Consider the following 19,629-nt stretch of genomic DNA (forward strand, 5'->3'; position numbering starts at 1 on the left):
ATGGGATATGAGCCCCTTGGGTTCTAGTTAGGGGCTTACTCTGTTTATTTCATTAAACATTTCTATACCGCTCAATAGCTGAAGCTCTCTGGCTGAGTTGCAGGATTTTTGGGGTTTCCCCCCCACAAAGGTGTTCTGCAGCCCTGGGCAGCGGAGGCACAGCTGACTCTGCCCATCCCACTGACCCCCATGATCCTCGTCTGCCGTTCAGGCTCGCAGAAGCTCAGCCCAGGGTTTCAGAAGAACGTACCCTACCAAAGCCTTTGGAAAAGGGCAGGACGGAAGTCTGTTCTTAACGTTTCTCTGTTGTGCAGGCTCTTCCAATGGGCAACGCAGTTTACGGCCCCTGCTGCGTTTACCTTCACAACAGCCACGTGAGAGAGGTCACTCGTATTCTCACTGCACACGTGGGGGGAACGGCGAGCCGATGTGCCCGAGATCCCGCACTGAGGGGGGTTCCAGGCGAGACTTTTGTTGTGCAACACACACACACACACACACATACACACACAAACGCCTTGTTCCCTGGATTTTACAGTGGGGTCTAAGCAATGTCATCCTCCGTTGCTAAAGCCTCCCGTGGTTTTCCCACTTCTTTTCCTGACTTTTTTCTTATCAGAAAATAAATCCGCTAAGTAGGAAAAGATGGGGCAACTGCACAAGCCTTTCGCTTGGTAGCAAAAGGAGGCCTCCTTCTGTCAGGAAGCACCCGGAGTCCAGAGCGGGAGAGGTGGGATCCGAAACCACGACTCCCAAGACAGGTCTAAGGGGTGCACATCTGCATGAAGCACAGAACCTGCGGCTGGCGCTGAGCGTCTCCCCAGTTCCCTGCAAAGAAGCCAGGTCTGTCACTGCCCCTTAGATGGGCCAAAGGGGCAGGCTGAGGCCAAACGTGGCATATGGGCTTCAAGAGGATAAGAGCCATCGTGGTGTAGTGGTTAAAGTGCCGGACTGGGAGCCGGGAGATCCAGGTTCTGGTTCCCACACGGCCATGGAAGCTCACTGGGTGACTTTGGGCCAGCCACAGATTCTCAGCCCAGCCGAGAGTCTGTGGCTGCAAGAAAGGCAAATGCTCTTTTGGACTGCATTATTTATTTATTTATTATTTATTTATTACATTTCTATACCGCCCAATAGCCGGAGCTCTCTGGGCGGTTCACATTAATAGAAGTATAGCTTCCAAATCAGGTGAGGTACTGGTTCCTCTCTATTCGGCCCTGGTTAGGCCTCATCTAGAGTATTGCGTCCAGTTCTGGGCTCCACAATTCAAGAAGGACGCAGACAAGCTGGAGCGTGTTCAGAGGAGGGCAACCAGGATGATCAGGGGTCTGGAAACAAAGCCCTATTAAGAGAGACTGAAAGAACTGGGCATGTTTAGCCTGGAGAAGAGAAAATTGAGGAGAGACACGAGAGCACTCTTCAAATACTTAAAAGGTTGTCACACAGAGGAGGGCCAGGATCTCTTCTTGATCCTCCCAGAGTGCAGGACACGGAATAACGGGCTCAAGTTAAAGGAAGCCAGATTCCGGCTGGACATCAGGAAAAACTTCCTGACTGTTAGAGCAGTACGACAATGGAACCAGTGACCTAGGGAGGTGGTGGGCTCCCCCACAATGGAGGCCTTCAAGAGGCAGCTGGATAAGCATCTGTCGGGATGCTTTAGGGTGGATTCCTGCATTGAGCAGGGGGTTGGACTCGACGGCCTTGTAGGCCCCTTCCAACTCTGCTATTCTATGATTCTATGATTCTACCTCACACAGTTGTTGTTGTGAGGATAACATGGAGAGGAGGAGGCTTATGTACGCCGCCTTGGGTTCTTTGGAGGAAAAAAGGCAGGATATAAATGCAATAATAAAATAAATTAAAGAGGCACAGCGCAGCGGGGGTCTGGGCACGGGGAGTCCAGGAGTCCCGGATGCCAGCAACGCTGCGGTGGCCGTTTTAGCTGAACACTCAGAAAGCAGAGGGGAGTGCAAAACAAGCCATGCAGGCTGCCCAGGCATGCAAAGAGGAAGCACTGCTTCTGGCTGCAGAACCTGGGAACGTTTAGCCCTGACTTCCATTCTCTTTCCCCCGTTTAGGAGACAAGGAAGAGCCGTGTCTTCAGGGGATTTTATTTATTATTGCCTTTTTTCCTCCAAGGTACCCAAGGCGGTGTACATAATCCTCCTCCTCCTCTCCATGTTCTCCTCCCAACAACAACCCTGTGAGGTAGGCGGGGCTGAGAGTCTGTGACTGGCCCAAAGTCACCCAGTGGGTTTCCATGGCTGAGTGGGGACTAGAACCCAGATCTCCCCACTGCCAGTCTGACACTGTAGCCACTGCACCACACTGGGGGCAGATCACAAGCAGCCCCTGGCAGCAACACTGCTGGCTCTGTGCGTGGTCAGACTCCAGGCATGGCCCCTCCACCTGCTGACCGCATGCAGGTGACATCTGGCAACTATCCGAGCGCTCATCCTAGCAGAACTGGGTCTCTGCAGGCCCCTTAACCAAGAAGTGAAGCATCAAGCTGAAAGTGGAGTCAAGGCCACAGAGCTGTCCACAACACGAGCCCTGGAGGCCGCACCGGAGCCCGTGGGACGCAACGGCCCTGTGGGCCCTGCATGGCTTGGGCCTGGCGTGGGCCCCTCTGAGCAGCGCCCGACTTGGCCAAGAGAGCCCCCCGCACAACGACCGGCACCACTCATGTCTGGAAGGTGGGGGGAGGCCTCCTCGGGGGCTGCCCCAGCTCTCCTCTCTCCTTCTGGAAACACCCCACTGAGAAACGGGCAAGGGCTGCAGAAGCCCCCTGCTAGGGCTGCGTGGAGCGACCGTGGCTCAGCTGGAGCCCTTGAGCGCAGTCCCAAGCCTCGCATGGCCAGCCGGCCTGTCCGCGTCTTGCCCTTCCCTGCTGCTCACGAGGCTGCAAAATCCTGTCACGTTCCTGCGCGTGCGCAAGAGGGAGTCGGGAGGGGAGGGGAACACCCGGACCTTTGCATCGACAGTCACCGTGTGTGTTTGGGGGTCCCCGGCCACCAGTGTGACTTCCAATCGCATCTCAGTAAATGTACATGTCACACACACACCCCCTCCACCCCCTCCACCCTTCAGACGTGCTTTGAGGCTACTGAAGGAAGCCGGAGACCGGAACATGGAACGGAATAACGAAAGCTCCGGCTTCTCCAGGACAGCCCTTCTCTGCCACAGAACGTTCTCGCTCGTTTCTAACAACAAGACCAAAATGGCGTCTCGAACAAACAGGTACCTGTCATTGGCATACACACCCCTTCCCCCAGAGGCGAATTTACCCTCACAAGGGATGCTTTAGTCAAGCGATCTGTTAAGCTCTGAAGTTTCAGAGATTGACATCGCCGTCTTCCTCCAAAGCGAGTCCCACTGTTCTCCCGGGGGCTCAACGCTGCAGCCCCGAACGGCCCCCCACCGGAACACAACTGCACAGCAAGCGACACTGCTCAGCCGACAGCCGTGGGGAGAGCTAGGCCAGCCCCTGGCCCACTGCTCTGGGGGCTTTTCCCTCACCCGTCCTCTGCCATCTCTCCGCCCCCGCTGCTTGCAACGGGTGCCCAATGCTGGAGTCGCCATCTTCCCTTCCCTCATGCTTTTGAGAATGGCCAGCAGACAGCTCAGGGCCTGCCCACCTGCTTGGCAAGCACAAGGTCCCAGACTCAATCCCTGGCTTCTCCAGGTAAAAAGATCAGGTGGCACAGCCTCACCCCACCCCACCCGACACCCTGGAGAGCCGCTGCTGTCCATCTGGAAACAAAGCCCTACGAAGAGAGACTGAAGGATCTGGGCACATTTAGCCTGGAGAAGAGAAGACTGAGGGGAGACATGAGAGCACTCTTCAAATACTTAAAAGGTTGTCCCACAGAGGAGGGCCAGGATCTCTTCTCAATCCTCCCAGAGTGCAGGACACGGAATAACGGGCTCAAGGTAAAGGAAGCCAGATTCCAGCTGGACATCAGGAAAAACTTCCTGACTGTTAGAGCAGTACGACAATGGAATCAGTGACCTAGGGAGGTGGTGGGCTCTCCCACATTAGAGGCCTTCAAGAGGCAGCTGGACAACCACCTGTCAGGGATGCTTTAGGGGGGATTCCTGCATTGAGCAGGGGGTTGGACTCGATGGCCTTGTGGACCCCTTCCAACTCTACTATTCTATGATTCTATGATAGTCTAGCATTCTGTTTACACAGTGGCCAACCAGCTGCTCCAATGGAAAACCCACAATCAGGACACGGTGCAACAGCACCCTCCCGCCCATGTTCCCTTGCAGCTAGAGTACATAGGCTTACTACCTCTGATACTGGAAGTACCACATGCCCATCAGTTTTAGTAGCCACTGATTGGTTTTTCCTCCAGGAATTTGTCCAATCCCCCTTTAAAGCCGTTCAAATGGCTGTCCATCACTACGTCTTGGGAGAGCAGATTCCATAGCTCAACTACGCGCTGCGTGAAGCTCTTCCTTTTCCCTCTCTTGAATCTCCTACCATTCAGCTCCAGGGGTTGCCCCCGACTCTACTGTTATGAGAGAGGAATGATGTCTCCCTATCCACATTTTCTCCACATCATGAATAATTTTGCACACCACCATCACGTCTCCCCTCTCGCCTCTTTTCTAAGCTGAACAGTCCCAGCTGTTGTAACCTTCCCTCTTACGGGAGTTGCTTCAGCCCCTTAATCTATTTAGTTGCCTTTTCCTTCACTTTTCCCAACTTTACAATATCCTTTTGTCAGATACAGTGACCAGAACTATACACGGTATTCAAAGTGTGGTTGCACCCTAGATTGGAATAAGGCAAATATGACCTTGGCATTTTGATTTCTGATTCCATTCCTTGAGAGCTGTTTCAGGGACTGCTGCCCATACATGAATTCTTGAAGCCCCAAACACTTGGTACGTATATCACTGAGTGGGGTCCTTAAAGCCTTTGTATTCTCTCTTGATCTGGCAGATCTCAAATATACCTGTTCAAGTTTGGGAAATGACCTAGTTGGATGGAGCAGGAAAGAGTTACCTGTCTCACCCCCAGTATGGAGAGCTCCTCGCAATCCCTTTTGGTTTAAGCACCCAAAATAATTTGGTATCATCAGCAAACTTGGCCACTTCACTGCTCACTCCTAAATACCTGATCAATTATGAACAAGTTGAAAAGCACTGGTCCCAATACCAGTCCCTGGGAGAACCCCACAAGAGAGAGGGCCTTTTTGGTGCTGGCCCCCCGACTGTGGAATGATCTCCCCGATGAGGCTCGCCTGGCGCCAACACGGTTATCTTTTAGGCGCCAGGTCAAGACTTTTCTCTTCTCCCAGGCATTTAACACCATTTAACAATGCTAAGTTTGTTTTTTAACGGACCCCCAGGACTGTTGTTTTTAAATGGATAATGTTGTTTTTACGCTGTTGTTTTTAAATTTTGTATACTTTTAATGTTTACTGCTTTTAACTTTTGTAAACCACCCAGAGAGCTTTGGCTATGGGGCAGTATATAAATGTAATAAATAAATAAATAATAATAAAAAAATTACTTTCCTCCATCCGGAGAATTGACCATTTATTCCTGCTCTCTGCTTCCTGTTCTTTAACCAGTTCCTGATCCACAAGAGGACCTCTCCTTTTATTCCATGACTTTTAAATGTACTCAGGAGCCTTTGGTGAGGGCAGCAATAGTCCGAAAGGGTTCATGCGATACCCTCGATCCTATAAAGCAGCCTTCCTCAACCTGGGGCGCTCCAGATGTGTTGGACTACAACTCCCAGAATGCCCCAGCTGAGGCATTCTGGGAGATGCAGTCCAACACATCTGGAGCGCCCCAGGTTGAGGAAGGCTGCTGTAAAGGCTCAGGCTGGCTCAAATGCCCTTTAAATGTCCTTGCAGCCCTCTGAGACCATCCTTGAAGGCCTTTCTCTCATTCCTGCACAGAGACTGGGGTGGGTGAGCAGCGGTGGACCCTTTTCAGTAATTCTCTCTTCAGGAAAACCTTCCTGGCACCCCTTTGCCATCTCTTAGGTGCCCCGCAAAGCCTGTCTCGTCTCACCAGGTGCTTCATGTGGGGGCGTTTATCAGACTGTTTAATTTTGCAATCTTTTGCATTCCATTTCTGATGGCTGAATATTCTGAACAACTGCTTCTATGCTCTGCTATTACAGCATGTTTTAGCCTCCTCCTGCTGTGCTGCTATAGATGTATTTTTATATTTGGATTGATTGATCTACTTATTTTACTGGATCTTATTTTTATTTCGTTTTAATATACTGCTCGCTACTTTGGGGGCCTTATAACAATAATGAAAAACTAAATAAAATAACATAGAATTATCACCACCACCATAATTTCTTAAGCTACCTTACAAGCTACCTGCCCGAAGGAGGCGGTGCAAGGCTTTTCGTCCTCCTCCTCCCTGGCCAGTGCGATCCTGGCGATCCTGCTCCTGGCTACAGACCTGCTCTTGACAGGCCAGGATCTCTTCTCGATCCTCCCAGAGTGCAGGACACGGAATTAGGGTGGATTCCTGAATTGAGCAGGGGGTTGGACTCGATGGCCTTGTAGGCCCCTTCCAACTCTGCTATTCTATGATTCTATGAATAACGGGCTCAAGTTAAAGGAAGCCAGATTCCGGCTGGACATCAGGAAAAACTTCCTGACTGTTAGAGCAGTACGACGATGGAACCAGTGACCTAGGGAGATTGTGGGCTCTCCCACACTAGAGGCCTTCAAGAGGCAGCTGGACAACCATCTGTCAGGGATGCTTTAGGGCGGATTCCTGCATTGAGCAGGGGGTTGGACTCGATGGCCTTGTGGGCCCCTTCCAACTCTGCTGTTCTATGATTCTATGCCTCCAAACTGAACACAGCCTGGGCTGGCAGCCGACAAAAACTCCCCCACTAATACAACTCCTGATGGCGCAAGAATTGTATCCCATACAGACCTGGCAACTTTGCACGAAGGGGACTCCATTGGTCTAAGACCCTTCGTGGAGATAACAGGCTGAAGAGGATGAGAACATTTTGGACATGCTCCCACTATCAACCAGGACCCATAGTGTAAGTAGGGCGCGGGAGAAATACGCCCCTCTTCTCGACCTCTAGAGCCGTGGGATTCTCAACCGAAAAGATTGTAATTACATTAGATGACTTCGTTAAAAGACAGCTCCAGCATCAGAAACACAGGACTCCATAGAACAAAACCCAAACTGTCAAGCCTGCACATTTACTGTCAGAAAGGCAGAACGGTGACTCTACTCACATGTTGGGAAACGGAGCATAAATGTCGATCGGTAAAATATACTTTAGATCAATAACTTTAATAAGGACCGAAAGAAATAATTATACTGAGAATCTTACAGAGAGAATTAAAAAAACATTTCCCCCCATGGCTTATTTACAGACATCTCTAGTCTTTCTATAAAGGACTAGAGTCCAACCTCTGCTCAATGCAGGAATCCACCCTAAAGCATCCCTGACAGATGGTTGTCCAGCTGCCTCTTGAAGGCCTCTCGTGTGGGAGAGCCCACAACCTCCCTAGGTCACTGGTTCCATTGTCGTACTGCTCTAACAGTCAGGAAGTTTTTCCTGATGTCCAACCGGAATCTGGCTTCCTGTAACTTGAGCCCGTTATTCTGTGTCCTGCACTCTGGGAGGATCGAGAAGAGATCCTGGCCCTCCTCTGTGTGACAACCTTTTAAGTAGTTGAAGAGTGCTCTCATGTCTCCCCTCAATCTTCTCTTCTCCAGGCTAAACATGCCCAGTTCTTTCAGTCTCTCTTCCTAGGGCTTTGTTTCCAGACCCCTGATCCTCCTGGTTGCCCTCCTCTGAACACGCTCCAGCTTCTTATTACATAGACTTTAGAAATTATTTTGTAGGGAGTAAACGCTGTTGTAAACCGCCCAGAGAGCTTCGGCTGTGGGGCGGTATATAAATGTAATTAAATAAATAAATAAATAAATAATAATCTATAAATATGTTATCTTACATTCTAAAAGAGAAGATTTCACAATCAAAAGCTGTTCCAATTCCTCAAATTTTTCGTGGGGTGAACAAAAACAGCCTGTGGGGAAAGAAACAGAGAGGGGGGAAATGGATTCCCCCTCCCCCCCCCCCCGGCTCCCCACAATTTTTCTAGTGCTTTCCCAGGCCCTCACATGCCTCAGGTGGGTTCTGTTGACCGAAAGCCAAGAGTGAGCACCTGGGGGTTGGAGAATCAGCTCTTCCGATGAAACGGGGCGCTTCCATCCCGCTTGCTTACAGAGAACCACTGAAGGGAGATCCCTGCCTGGCTTAGAAAGGGCCATAATGGCAAATCTTCCATGGGTGAAAGCATCCTAGTGGATGTTGAAACCAGCCTTAACAGGTCTGCTGTCGTTGGCGGTTATCTTCACAACTACACTCGGTTCTGCAGCTGCTACAGTCTTGGGTAGCTTGGTTAACCACCCTGTGTCCACTGGCAGACAGATGCGTTTCTAGGCTCAGTTCAAATGCTGGCCCTGACCTTCTTCACAGCCCTTCAGGGCTTAGGCCCAGGGAACCCCTCAAGGACTGCTGGTCTCCATGGGTGCTTGCCCACACTGCAAGATCTTCGAGAGAGGGCCTTCTCGCTGGTGGCACCCCGACTGCGAAAACGCTCTCCCCAGGAAGGCGCGCTGGGCACAGATTTTGATGTCATTTTGACATCAGGAGAAGGACTTTTCCCCTCCAGGCTTGTTTCATCTCTGCTGACTGCTTTTTGCTTTTAATGTTTTTGCTTTAGACAGTTTTCATGGTAGTTTTGAGTCTGCTTAAGCCACCCTTAGGCAGGGCATAAATCCCTGGAATAAAGGAAGGGGCAGCTTGTAGTCAAGCTTCTTTTAATATGTTGTTTCTCATGGAACGTGTCGCCTCCAATGTTTGCAAAAAACTAGCTTCTGCCCACCCGCTAAAAGGTCTGGGCTAATTAAGGACACCGTGGGACTCTGCTGTTTTGAGGAGACTTCGAGAAGACTTCCTATCTCATGACTTCCCAATACCAGCCTGGTGTAGCGGCCAAAGCACTGGGCTTGGACTGAGACTCGGGTTCAAATCGCGGCTGAGCTGCAGCAAATCACGCTCTCAGCCTAGCCTACCTCACTGGGAGGGCGGCTGCAATACGAAAGGCTGCTCCTTTGGCAACTCCGACAGAAGGCGCAGGATACAAATGCCTCCTAGTGAAGCCCACTTAAGAATGTGAGTGGCTGAGGGGCCGTTTGCAAACTCTGCAGCCGGGCCTTTCCGGCCTTGTACAGAAAGCTCAGAATAGCCCAACGGCTAGCCCACTGTCCCCGTATGCACCTGACAGGGGGGGGGGCACAATGAAAGGTGCCGGGGCAAGGGGCAGGGCGACTTTGCTGAACCTGCCAGGAAGGGGCAGCCCTCTGCCTTGTGGAACGCCTCTTGCGAATTGAACACCCAGGAAAGATGGGGAAAACCCTTCAGGGCCTCTGCAATGGGTGCAATTCCTTGCACAGGCTGGGGCAAGAAAGGGTGTGGAGTGGGAGGGGGGGCTGCAGTGCTTGCAAGCAGGGCTGAGGAACAGCTCAAATGTTTTAGGAGTTGGGGGGCCTCAGGCGAAGGTGGAATGAGCAACATCTAAGGTCCTCCTCCGGGTGCCTACTCTGAGAGAGGCTCGGAGTGTGGCAACGAGGGACAGGGCCTTTTCGGTGGTGGCCCCCAGACTATAGAATGATCTCCCTGACGAGGCTCGCCTGGCACCAACGCTGCTATCTTTCCGGCGCCAGGTTAAGACTTTCCCCTTTGCCCAGGCATATGGCGGCACATCTTAATCACCCACATGCTTAGTTTTCAACGGTTTTAAAGCTTTATGTGTGTATGTTCTATGTTTTAGAATTTTAAATTTTATATACTCTTTTTTATCTTAATTTTAGAATTTTTATAAACCGCCCAGAGAGCCCTGGCTATGGGAGCAGTATATAAGTGAAATAAATAAATAAATAAATAAAATGAGCGCTGAAAAGGACTCCTCCCTCCCATAACCAAAGAGCCACCAAGAAGGGGGTTGGACTCGATGGCCTTCGAGGCCCCTTCCAACTCTACTATTCTATGATTCTATGAGGCCGCAATCGGACCTTGAGGCAGAGGCAAGGAACGACGTGGGCTTGAGCTCAACCAATGTTGAAGGTGGCTCCTTTCTCCTAGCCTAAAAGCAGCAGGCAACCTAGGATCTCCTGGTAGATCCCTAGATGATTTGCAGTAGATCGGCAAAGATTGGACTCGATGGCCTTGTAGGCCCCTTCCAACTCTGCTATTCTATGATTCTATGATTTCCAACACCCCCCCAACACCTCAAAAACATATTAAAAATAAACCAGGCTGCTGCAAGTAGGTCTGCCTAAGCCAACAGTAGGAGCGGATTTTTGTTTGCCCGGCCCAGGAGCTCCGTTCTGTGCCCAGAGGCTCCCTGTCCTGTTGCTCTAAGGGTGCGTCCGCCCTTGAGCCACCCTTCGCACCTGGCTCCAGTTGGGGACCTTGGGGGTTGATTTCGCAAGCCTGCCTAAAGGGATGAATGGTGGGGGGGGGGGCAGAGAGAGGGGCAGCAGGAGACCCATAAAAGGCAAGAGCTGAGAAACCCGCACCAGCACACCTTAAGGCGTTCCAGGTACGCCGCCTGCATGGCTCCACAGGAGAAGTTTCTAATCTGAGGGTGGAGGCAGAGAGAGCAGAACACTCCCAGCAGAGACAGCCTTCCATGGCTCTGAAGGGGTAACGGAGTCCAGACCCCCACAATACAGAAAAGGGGAGAAAGAACTAGCCCCCCTAGCAGGGTAGCTCACCCAGGCCACAGGGCTGCAAGCAAAGGAACATACGAGGAGCCCTGATGCTGGATCAGACCAAGGGTCCATCTAGTCCAGCACTCCGTTCACAACCCGGCCAGGGACTAACAAGCAGGACACGGTGCAACAACACCCTCCCACCCATGTTCCCCAGCAACAGGTGCACACGGGCTTACTGCTTTGGATACTGGAGGAAGCACAGAGCCATCAGGGCTAGCTTTGATAGCTTTCTCCTCCAGGAATTTATGCAACCTCCTTTTAAAGCCATCTAAATTGGTTTCCATGCTCAGTCTTTTTAATCCAATCTTTTTAATCTTTGTAAACCGCCCAGAGAGCTTCGGCTGTGGAATGGTATATAAATGTAATAAATAATAACATGTGGTAGTGAATTCCCTAGTTTAACTATGTGCTGTGTGAAGAAGTACTTTCTTTTATCTGTCCTGAATCTCCCACCAGTCAGCTTTCAGTATTATGGGAGAGAGAGAAAAACGTCTCCCCGTCCACATTCTCCGCACCATGGATAATTCTGTACACCTCTATCACGTCTCCCCTTAGCCTCCTTTTTCCCCAAGCTGAACAATCCCAGTTGGCGTACCCTTCCCTCACAGGGGAGATGCTCCAGCCCCTTCATCATTTCAGTTGCCCTTTTCTGCGCCTTCCCCAGCTCTATAATATCTTTTTTTAGGTGTGCGTAGATTTGTATAAAGGCAGTATGATAGTGGCAGTTTTATTCTCAAATCCTTTTCTAATAACGCCAACGTGGAGTTTGCCTTCTTGGCAGTGGCCGCACGCTGGGTGGACGTTTCCATCGCTCTGTGCACCACAACCCCAAGGTCTCTTTCAGAGGATGAACAAGGTTTAGGTTTGCAACCTTATGCAGAGCTGTGTCAAGGAAGGGGCGTGCTAGTGCATAGTGGGGGGAGATCCCCCCCACCCCAACCCTAAGGCCACCAGTCTGACTGCGCTGGAGGGAAAAGGTTTTTCTGACCTCTAATACGACCATTTGGTCAATTCCAGGCAAGCAAGACCCAGCCAGGACAACACATGTGCTCTGGTTTGGGCGAGAGGCTCCACCTCTAAGGTAGAGCGGAAAAATCCGACCACATTCCAGTCCAGCGCCCCTTCAGTCCCTCCAAACCCACCACGGGGAAAGGAGCAGCAAAACTTTCTTTGAGGTTCTTTGGAAAAGGTGGCGGCAGCCTCAGCGCACACGCCCCCCAACTCCATGGCTTTCAATGGGGCCCACCCCCAAGCTCTGTGTGTGTGTGTGTGGATGGTGTGTTGGGTGGTGGGCCTTGTTCTGCCCCCTCCCGCACCCCTTTCAAGGCAGGCCACCAATTCCGCCTCTCTCCAGGCCTGCCCTGGCCAGCCTTGTGCCTCCGCCTGCGGCCCCCCTACCCCATCTCTTTCCCCTTTCAGCATTGGCTGAGCTTGTGTGGGAGCCCCACAACAGCAAGGAGCAGGGCAGCTCAGCAGGGCCTTCGTGGGAAAGAGGGGGGCCCCAAAGGCCCCTCTCCTCCCCGCTCAGCCTGGCCAGTCCCCCAAGGGGAAGCGCTGCTGGGAGGCCAGACCCACGGCCCTCCGGACAAAATGGAGGAGGACTGACAGCTTTGGCGGGGAAGGCTGCAGCTGAGGAGCCTCCAAAGCCCCCCGCCACCGCCGCCCCCCACCCGGGCTGGGGGAAGAGCCCTTGCTGTTCTCGCGGGCTGCTTTGAGCAAGGGGGGTGGGGCAAAGGACCCCCTCCTCTCCCCCATCCCGCCATGCAGGGGGGTGGGAGATGGGGGAGCCCTACTGCCCCGCTTGGGAGAACTTCTAGGGCAAAGGCGGGGTGGTGGTGGTGGTGGCAAGGACCGCCCTCCCCGCCCCGCTTCCGTTCATCGGCACAAATACAACACATTAAAACTTTTGATGGGAGTTGGTGCCACTGCCCCCCCCCCGCACTCTAGAATATGGGGGGAGGGGGCGCCTTTGCACAATGACGCGTCTCTCTTGCGTGCGCCTCCCGCCCCCCCCCCGCCCCGTTTCTCTCCGCAGCCAACGGAGGGTCTGGCTGAAGCCCAGCGCGCCACTGCGCCCCCTCCCCGCCTGCGCCCCGGAGGGAGCCGCTGCTCCAGCAAAGGGCCCCCACCCCTCCGCACGTACTGCACGCGCCCCCTCCCGCGCATGCACTCTGCAAATCGAGGTGCGTGTGTGTGTGGGGGGGAAAGAGTCCAGAGACCCCCCCCTGGAAAAAAAAAAACCCTCCCCTGCTCCCCTCCGTACCTGCCCGCATATTCCGGCGCTGCAGCAGCCGCGGTCCTGCCGAGGGGGCTGCGGGGAGGGAGGGGGCTCGAGGGGGCGGGGAGGGGGGCCGCGGGGGGCGGGGAGGGGGGCCGCGCCGCCAATGTTCTTTGTCTGGGAAACTCCGGGCCACGTGACGCCGGACAGCGCTCCTGGTTGGCTGAGACGGAAAACGGGGGGGCGCGCGAAAGAAAGGTGACTGCGAGGGGGGGCGGCGGCGGCGGGAGAGTGTTTGCGCGGCTGGTCTGGCTGCCGGGGGGGGGGGTTTGAGCGCCATGCACGCACCAAGCGCCGCTGCCCCCCCTCCAAACTTGCAAGCCATTTGCACACTGGAGGGGGGGGGGGAGAACGAGTCTTTGGGCTGCAATCGCGCCAGACCCGTCCCGATGCAAAGCGGCTCCCCCCCGCCCCCCGGTTCCTAGTCCGAATCCAGGCGACGGCACGTTCACACTCGACTCCGGATTAGCGAGGGCGGGACGCAGGAGCGCAGCCATTTGGGGAGGGGGCTGCAGAAACCGAGGGCGCGCGGCTGCCCTGCAGAGAACGCAACGCGACGACGACGGCGCCCGTCCGTCCCCCCCCCCGCTCCAAAAGGCGAACCAGCCCCAGGCCGGAGAGCGCGCACTCCCCAACGTCGTCCAAAGCGGGGGGGGGAGAGATATCACACCCTCCCCCCCCCCCGGCCCTTGCAGTGACCAAGCGGCTGCAGGACCCCCCTCCGCGGTAAACCCCTCCCCGCGGAGATGCGCGCCCCTACGGGGGAGGGGCCCCGGAGCGCAGCCTGCAGCCAGGAACTCCCGAGTTTTCGGACTTTTCCGGGGACGACAAGAAAGGGGCAGCAGGGCGCCGGGGTGGTCGGAAAGGAAGCCCCGGCCAGGGCCCCTGGGCTCGGGCACCTTCTGCGGCTCTTTCACGTGCCCTAAAGGGCTCTGAACCCTGCCTGGGAACGCGACCTCGCAGCCGCCAATCACAGTAGTAAATACTGCACTGGGGGGGGGGGGGAATCTATTCAGGGAATCCACAAGATCTCTGACTGTTAGAGCAGTACGACAATGGAACCAGTTCCCTAGGGAGGTTGTGGGCTCTCCCACACTAGAGGCCTTCAAGACAACCATCTGTCAGGGATGCTTTAGGGTGGATTCCTGCATTGAGCAGGGGGTTGGACTCGATGGCCTTGTGGGCCCCTTCCAACTCTGCTATTCTATGATTCTATGATCTGCACAGCCCGCAGCTGAAGAAGGGGTGGCAAGGCAGTGCTGGGGAGGGGAAGCGCCGCTCCCTCAGAGACAAAACAACACAGAGGCTGAGTTCGGACGACATGCTAATCGAAGGTTGTTTCCTGTTCTGTTTCTATTACCACCCCACCCCCCAGGTTGACTAGCGTGTCGTCTGAACTCAGCCAGGGTCAACCCAGAGTTTTCCCTCCCCAGAAGCAGATCTCTGAGAACCAGCCTGTAGCCCAGGAGGACATCTGAGAGCCACAACTGCCCCACATCACTACCCCCACCCCAAGGCCTAGCACTACGTGGGTCATAGTACGAATAGCCCTGGGGAAGAGACCTCACTGGCACTTCCAAATCGCCCCACTGCCCTGCCTCATTAGTGCAACTTGTGGGGGGGGGGGAGGTGGTCCCCCAGCGCTGCTTCCATTTTTTTTTAAGTGTGGGGCGTGGGTGGAGAGAGAGGAGGCAGCTATTCTAACTATTCTACCTTAACTGATCTTTTTCTGGGGAAACACAGAAAAGTTTCGAGCGGAAGTCAGTGTGGCATCTGGACTCCCCGTAATATTCAGGGAAAGGCACCGCGAAAGCCTCATCTCAAAGCACCCCCAAAACCAGCCACGGAGGGCCAGGCAGCCCAACCGCGATGCCTCGTGGCGGGCAGTGCTCAGAGCCTGTGCCTGGGGGCAGCCCCTCTCCAAGAACCAGGGCTGGCCCCCAGAGCCCTCGGGTGCCCTCTCCAGCCCACCCACCCCCTGTGGTGCCCCTTCGTCTCTCTACTTCCAACAAGGCCTAAAGGGGGGGCGGGGAGATGAGCCCACGTAACTCTATGAAGTAGTACCACGGAAACACTGCTACTACAGGAGCCGTGTCCTTGGGGGGCGACTTACGCCACCTTCTCCTACCCGGCACCTCAGCCTCCCACTGAAGAGCACCTGCAGGGAACTCCTGGCAGGGGGTGGGCAACCCCCAGGGCCTTGATGGACAGCAGCTCCCATCACCCCTGACTACTGGCCATACTGGCTGGGTCTGATGGGAGCTGGAGTCCAAAACCACTGGAAGGCCACAGGTCTTCTCATTCCTGCTCTCGAGGGGGTGTTGGTGTCCCCAAGGGGGGCCGGCCTTACAAGTGCAGCTGTGAGGTCGCTGGGCAGCAGTGGGGCACAGTGGCCAGGAGCTCAGTGGGGGGGGGGACACAAGATGAGTATCGCGAGGGGGAGGGAGGGAGGCACCGCGGCCCTCATCTTCAGAGGGAAACACACACACACCCCGCCACTGCAGCCTGCTGGACTGTGGGCCGGCCTGGGCTGAATCCCAGAGAAGCGTCCCTTTGCTCAGGAGGCCTCTTTTGACCGAGCCCCCCCCCCTCAAAGCAGGCCAGCACTTGCACCCACAGGGAGCTCACCTGCACAGGCAGGCGGACCGGCACACCTGCGCTCCTTCCCCCGCAAGGCGAGCAGCAGCAAGGGAGGGGCGGGCGCAGGAGTGCCGGGGCGGGGAGGGCGGCCTGTCAGCGTCCCTCCTCCCTGTCAGTCATGCTCCCAAGACTTCGCCTGGGGTGGGGGTGGGGGGAGAGCGCCACGTGCCGCGTCTCTCTCCCAGCTGCTTCTCCCTTCAGGGGGGTTCAGCCACAACTTGCCTGCCTCATTCCAGTGAAAGGGGGAAATCCTGGCCCACAACCCTGAAGCAACTGCAGGGAGCACCAAGCTAGAGCCAGGGAGATGGCAGGCAGGCAGGCAGGCAGGCAGGCAGGCAGGCTTCCTCTTGCCCCCGGGGAGGCGGGGAGCACTCCAATGGTGGCAGGGGCGTGTGTGTGTCCCCCCCCCCGACCAAGACCTGCTGCTGCCCCCACCTGCCTCAGGCACCTGGTGCTTTAGAAGGCAGCTGCCCCTCCGAGCGATCTACGCACCACGGCAGGTGGGCCTGGGGTACCAACCCAGGAGCACGGGGAGTGGCAAGGAAAGGGCTTGGGAAGGCTGAGGAGGAATCCCTGTGGAGCCCCACCCCACCCCACTTATCCTCCCCCTGGCTTTGCCTCGGCCTGGCCCTTATCCTCCACAGGGCCAGGCAAAGGCAACGCCAGCCGCCAATTCCCTTCTCTAGCCCTGGCCTGGCCACCAGCCGATTTGCCCCTCAGAATGAGCGAAGGCTTAGACGCAGCACCCCAAAGAGAGTCGCTGTTAGGTAAGATGCACGTGCAGCCTGCTCTGTGCTGGCCCCCGACTGTCTGCTCCTCCTACCATCTGAGAGTCCTCCTTGGGGATGGATTTCCTGAGACCAAGAACACCTTCGCCTTGATTCCCAGAGCCCTCCTTCCAAGGGGTCCCTGACATCTAGTGTCCGTCCCCCCGTCTCCCCAGGAGAAGCCGGGCAATCGCACAGCAGCCTCCCCCACCCCACAACAGGAAGCACCACACAGGAGAACGGCTTCAAGCTCCACGAAACTCAGGCAAACAAGTCAAGCCGCCTGCTGCAGAAGGTGCCAAAGGGAACTCAACACCACCACCACCACCACCAGGCCAGCACGGCTTCCTGATTGCACATCTGGAGGCCAGTCAGTCTCTGAGCCAGAACGCGCACCCCCCCCAAGTCTTCCTGGAGAAAGGGTGGTTTTCAGGGTCCACCGAGCTCATGTCCCCCCTTTATTCCAGAGAGGCCCAAACCAGAATCTTATCGCTCCGAACTGGGGTGGGCGTGTTCCTCTGAACTTCTACTCCCCGTCCACTAATGCTCTGTCTGCAGCCTCAGTTATTTTACCAACTTCCAACGTCAGCTGGGAGCCAATCCAAGTGTGAGAAATTGCACACGCTGCGGCCCTTCCGGTCCTCCTCCATTTCACATTAGAATTGGGGAAGGGCCCTTTCAAATGTTCCCCCACCGAACACCTCCCTGCACACAGAAGACTAGCATGCCAGGCATGCTAGCTTTCTACATGCTAGGGGGTTGGGGGAGGATCTCCATTTGCTGCCTGGAACGGTACAGTCCAAGGCAGAAAAGCACCAGGTGCCGTTTCTGCAGGGTTGCTCTGAAATCGCTCAATGCACCAGGCAGCCTCGTAACGCCCTCTCCGCCACCCACGCCAAACTTGCTCATCTCTGTTCATCAAGCCCATCCTTCCTTCCTGCAGCTTGAGCAGAGCTGTCTTTTCACGCCGAAGGGACCCAGACTAGAGGGCAGAGGCCCCCTGCCCCGCCCCCCTTCAAAGGAAAGCCTGCTCCAAATGGGTCGACGGCCCCTCCTGCTTTGAGCTGGGAGGGATGGCGGACGGGGCCAGAGGGGGGCACCTGCTTTGCATGCCGAAGGGCACAGCTCCCATCCCCACATAAAAGGACCCGATAGCAACAGGGGAGGGGGAGGCATTTGGGGGGCCTGAGGCTCTGGAGGGGTGGGGCAGCGCTGGCTGAACCAGGCAGAAGCCCCCCCTCCTGTGTCCCTTCCAGGGGTAGAGACGCTTCCTCCCCCAACCGCGTAGGGGCCTGCAAGGCGCCGCCCTCTGTGCTCCCCTGCCTTTGAGCCAGGGCTTCCCCCACATCAGCCGTGAGCGGTGGGTGCTGACCCCTCTCGGGTACTTGGAGCCCTGCCTCTCGCTGGCTGTCCGGACCAGGGTGCCTCATCCTACTCCATGCTGAGAAAGCCCAGGGAGCCCTCCGGGCCACCTACAATGGTTGTGCCGCTCGGGTGGGGGCCGCGGCACGCCCCTGTGCACCCCTGCTCCTCTCGGTCCAAGGGGCGGGGGGCCGCCTCGCCCGCCGCTTCCTCCTGCCATGCCAGTGGCAAAAGTCTGCCAGGCAGAGCTATAAATAGATTGGGCCGAGCGAGAGGGGACCTGTTGCTAGGGAGACACAGCGGTGAGGCAGCCAGCGAGAGCGGGGGCAAAGAGGGAGGCAGGGAAAGAAGGCAGCGCAAGGTGTAGGGCTGGGCTGGGGGCTCAAAGCAGGCCTGGCAGCCCTCCCACCCAGCCTTGCTGCACCCTGCACCCACACAGCTCGGAGGCAGGCAGACCCACTTAATGCTTTGCGGGCTGTGGAGAGGGGAGTTGCTCAGGCCTGCCCTGCACTGAGGGGCGAGTAGTGAGGTGGCCGCATTTGCCGCTGCCAAATTATTTAAGGTGGTTAAAAGGAAAAGGGATTGCGAGGAGCTCCAGAAGGCTCTCTCCGAACTAGGATAACGGGCGTCTCTGTGGGGCTGCCCTCGCGCACGGCCCGGAAGCTGCAGCTAGTGCAGAACGCAGGAGCTGGGATGCTCCCAGGGACACCCAGCTATGCTCACATTAACGCCTGTGTTAAAAGAACAGCCCTGTCTGCCTATTCGCTACCAAGCCACGTACAAGGTCACGTTACTGTCCTATAAAGCCTGAACTCCTTGGGACCGGGATACCTAGCAGACCGCCTTCCCTTATGCACGCCCAGGCGACCTTTAAGGTCAACAGAGGAGGTCCTGCTGGTCATCCCGAAATTGATGGGCTGTCGCCGTGAAGAGCCTCAATGGCTTTATTAATGACTTGGATGAGGAGGTGCAGGGAACGCTTATCAAATTTGCAGATGACACCAAATTGGGTGGGATAGCTAATACCCTGGAAGACAGAAACAAACTTCAAAGGGATCTTGATAGGCTGGAGTGCTGGGCTGAAAACAACAGCATGAAATTTAATAGGGATAAATGCCAAGTTCTACATTTAGGAAATAGAAACCAAACGCACAGTTACAAGATGGGGGATACTTGGCTCAGCAATACTACAAACGAGAAGGATCTTGAAATTGTTGTAGATCGCAAGTTGAATAGGAGCCAACAGTGCGATATGGCTGCAAAAAAGGCAAGTGCTATTTTGGGCTGTATTAATAGAAGTATAGCTTCCAAATCACATGAGGTCCTGGTTCCTCTCTATTTGGCCCTGGTTAGGCCTCATCTAGAGTATTGCGTCCAGTTCTGGGCTCCACAATTCAAGAACGACGCAGACAAGCTGGAGCGTGTTCAGAGGAGGGCAACCAGGATGATCAGGGGTCTGGAAACAAAGCCCTAGGAAGAGAGACTGAAAGAACTGGGCATGTTTAGCCTGGAGAAGAGAAGATTGAGGGGAGACATGAAAGCACTCTTCAAATACTTGAAAGGTTGTCACACAGAGGAGGGCCAGGATCTCTTCTCGATCCTCCCAGAGTGCAGGACACGGAATAACGGGCTCAAGTTAAAGGAAGCCAGATTCCAGCTGGACATCAGGAAAAACTTCCTGACAGAGCAGTACGACAACGGAACCAGTTACCTAGGGAGGTTGTGGACTCTCCCACACTAGAGGCCTTCAAGAGGCAGCTGGACAACCCTCTGTCAGGG

The 19,629-nt window shown here is 55.2% G+C and overlaps 1 protein-coding gene across 3 annotated transcripts in view; it reads right to left on the bottom strand.

Moving 5' to 3' along the window:
- Positions 1 to 19,629, bottom strand: part of DNMT3A (DNA methyltransferase 3 alpha) — an 80,581-nt gene that overhangs the window by 19,310 nt on the left and 41,642 nt on the right. The window lies entirely within an intron of this gene.

Source organism: Elgaria multicarinata, chromosome 4, assembly GCF_023053635.1.
Source record: "Elgaria multicarinata webbii isolate HBS135686 ecotype San Diego chromosome 4, rElgMul1.1.pri, whole genome shotgun sequence".
Classification (NCBI taxonomy): domain Eukaryota; kingdom Metazoa; phylum Chordata; class Lepidosauria; order Squamata; family Anguidae; genus Elgaria; species Elgaria multicarinata.